A 3,859-nucleotide genomic window follows, 5' to 3' on the forward strand; every position below is an offset into this window, starting at 1 on the left:
AGCTGGGTGTAATTCAGTGTGTGGCCCATAATTATGCAAACATTTCTCTAAGACGTGGTGGGCTTTGGAAATTTTCCCGTCCCCGACTGTACAAAGCTTATATTAGGAGAGAAACTGTGCTGTGTATTATTAATTCTGCATAATTTTTGACCAACTAAAAAGATGACAGAAGTATGAACTCATGCTGAGCCTTAAGAGCCTTTTGCCCTGAGGGACTCAAAGTTAAATTGTGAGGACATGCATTACGAATGAAGGAACACTGTTTGCACCAGTTTTTATAATGTCTTCATGTGGGTACAAAAAAAAAAAAAAACACTTTGAGGGTTGGTTAAAAACCCTATACCATATAAGTAAATGGAGACCAAGCTGAATAACTTGGTCATATCATTTTCTTTTAATTAAAAAAGCTGAAAAAAAGGATGGAGGAAATCTCACAAGAGATCAGCTCATACAGTGAAAGTTTGTTCACTGATTTGGTGTTTCTGATGTATAAACTTGGTCAAAAAGCTAAGTTAGAGAGCCAGAATCCAGCACACTAATTGTTTTCTTCTAGTTAAACTTAAATTATATTTATTCAATGTAGATTATGGTCTACAGCCAAGCTGATTGCAATCCACACAAAAATCTCCTATTTTTCCTACACTGGATTAGGGGAAGCCCAGACGTAACACTCTTTAGTTCCTCTTGTAAGATTTCAAGTTATTGTGAGGCGAGACACATTTTGATATATGTTGTCCCTCTGATGAGCTTTGAATATGTTCCAAGTTCTCCCTCCTGTGAGATGTGCCTGGAAAAGACAAACAAATAGACATCGGGAGGAATCTTGACCATACAAACCATGAAAGCTGATTCCTTTTCAAAGTGGAGAAGAAATGGCAGCAAACAAACTGAGTTTCTTCTCCAAAGTAGAGACTTTGCAGACTGAGCTCATTTTAGCAGTTTTAGCAAAATATAAAGATGAAATTCCAAACAATTTGCATGATAATAGTTTGAGATCTTAAGACAGTACAGTCCAACCCACATCAGAGGTGAGCTTGTATCCAGACTCTTGTTTTGTTGGTCTCTGGGTCTTGAAACATAGAAACAATCCAGAGTTTCATATGTCAGACCAACTGGTTGATCGCTCTCATCACTCCAAGTTCTGATTTATGAATTCATCTTCATACTGGAATTTCCACCTAACCATCATTCCATCTTTTCCCAGCAGTGAAATAACTCAAAGCCGGGTGGTAGAAATGAGCCTGATTAGTGATGTTGTAAATGGCATTAGCAAGATTCCACTGGCTTCTGTCTTTCACCTCAGAATTTCAACTTGGCATGTAAAACTGTAAAGTAGAAATGGACAATTTCTACTTTAACTTAACTTAGGTTAACTTTTTATTTTATTATTTTATTTTCAGTAAAGATTTTGGAACCAGGACTGCCTGAGGTATGCATATTAAGTTGCGTTGAACTTGCTTGGCCATGGTTTAGGGATGACTTAGATCGCTTCCCTCCAATCTGAAGTCCTGATGGCTCAGAAAAGGGCAGGGTCACTGAAGCATGCTACTAATTAACACAGAGCCAAAAGATTAGAGTAACACACACACACACACTCACCGGGAAAGAGAAATAAGATTTTAAAAAATCCAGGTCTCTTCATTCCTCTGTGCAGGGCTCAATCAAACACATTTAGGACACCTTGCTGAGCCAGTCACACACACCAATCTACTGCAGCAGTGCAGATCAATAACACTAATAACATTTGGGGTTTAATCATGCATATACATACGTTTTCGTCTCCCATCAGTCGGAGGGACGGAGTCGGAGCAGCTAATGTATTCACACTGAGACCAACTGCCGTTTGACACAAAGGGAGGGGAAAGCTGGACTTGGTTGAGTAACCGTAATAATTGGAAAATGATTTTGATAGCCTGAAACAATCTAATATATTACAGAATTTTATTAAAATAATATCAAATCAAATTAACTGCTATTCCATAATGAATTAGGTAACAACTTAGGCTGATATTAATCGCTATTCCCTCCCTTAGGCCCGTGCAGATTGGGAGAGAGGATGAGTGAAGGGTGTAAGGAGGGATGATGGAAAAACGGGATGGAGCAACAGAAAAAAAAAAGTCTGGATATGTGGTTATTAACTTGACTCTTCTGGCTTTTTAAAATCCTTTACTTACCATGGACCTGAAAGCAGAGGCCTGGGAGTTTTTCCCGGATCACCTTCATGTCATCACTGACTTTGCTGTTATTTAGTTGTAGATTATACTGGCTATGAAATAAGTACACTAATATATTCCTGCAGTTTAGACATTGTTCAAGTCGAAATGTGTGCCTCTCATTGGAATTTAATGCAGGAATTTAATGAAGATATTTTCCTATAATCCCTTTGCTTTAGCCATATGTGGGCACTCCAAATTATTCCAGATTTGTCCAGAATCTGTAAAAAGGCTGGCATGACATGATTCAATCCAGAGCTGCTGCTCCTCCTACCAGCATCGTGGATACCTATGGGCTCTTTAACTGAGAGACATAGCCTGCTCTCACATTCACAACCACTAGTGCTCTTTCTAATGCCAATCAGTTTCTGTTTTAATGGCATCTGGAGCAACTAAAAAAAAAACAGTTGCAGCACTCTTTGCTTGAGCCGTCTCCTCCAATATTTTTGTCCCAATGACGTTTTTCCACAGACGGCTACAGAACTCGAGTTAGAAATTACCTAAAGACTTTAAAGGAAGTGAGATAAACTCTTTGCCCCTTTCTGCATTGCTGTGTCTGCAGGGATTAAAAGATGATAAGTGAAAGGACGGCACTGCCAACGACGTTCTCAGCGGTGGCAAGAGGCTGACGAACCTTTATCCCAAGCCACTGTAGCACTAATAGATGAGGCTTAACCTATTCCGGAAGATCCAAGGGTTTTGTCAATTTAGGATCACTTTAGCAGGATTTCAGCGGTGTGGCAGCCTGGATTATCATTTGCGGCCTGAAGCACGACGGGGGTATCTGCCCTCGAACCCATAATAATGGGGTCTGCTCTACCCAAAGAAGATAAGACTAGCTACTTATTGAAGACATTGCAGGTGTTCACAAAGTCAATTGCGGGTGAAAGGCGAACAACTAGTGGGGATTTTGGCGTTCTATGAGACATCCTCGCATCGAACCACCTACCAAAACGAGCTCCGGATACAGGAGTAAGAAAAGGAGCCGGGGAGGAGAAAAAGCGGCACAGTGACAAGATTATAAAGCCCACAGAGAGGACTTGCAGTATTACACGTCACAGAAATCAGAATTTGGGCATGTCATCAAACTTCCTGAGGAGAGGAAAGCCCTGCAAGTTTTCCCCCCGGAGAGTCGGGAGGAGGTGTGAAGTGGAAGTGTTTGTTTAACCCGATATGTCCATGAAGAAATCCTTCCTTTAGCCACACTTGGAAAAACGATCTGAAGAGGTGTGAAAGGCGCATCGGCCCCCCAACACCTCCAGACTCAGCCTCTTCTTCCTGCCTGAGGAGAGATGCCAGAGAAATACAAAACAACCCACTTTTTTATTTTTAATTACTAATTATTTCAGAGAGGCTTTAATGGCTTTATTTGAGCTGTCACAGTCATCAGAGGCAGAGACATAGCAATGGAAATATAGGAAGCGAGGGAGGCAGGATTAGGTTTCTCCTGGGGAAAGCAAGGAGGAGGGAGGACAGCTCGTTCCTGATCCAGGGGGTTTTCAGGCCAGGGGGGCGACAGCTGCACTGTCTTTAGCCTGGATTTGAATTTGAATTCTATCTAACGATGCAGCGCCGGCGAGGACTTGGCAGGGCAGTCTGCTAATCTCCCAGACACAAATGCCTGGGCTTTTCTTGTGTGCCCTCGC

Source organism: Poecilia latipinna, unplaced genomic scaffold (assembly GCF_001443285.1).
Source record: "Poecilia latipinna isolate Pla-1442-1.1 unplaced genomic scaffold, P_latipinna-1.0 Scaffold676, whole genome shotgun sequence".
Classification (NCBI taxonomy): Eukaryota; Metazoa; Chordata; class Actinopteri; order Cyprinodontiformes; family Poeciliidae; genus Poecilia; species Poecilia latipinna.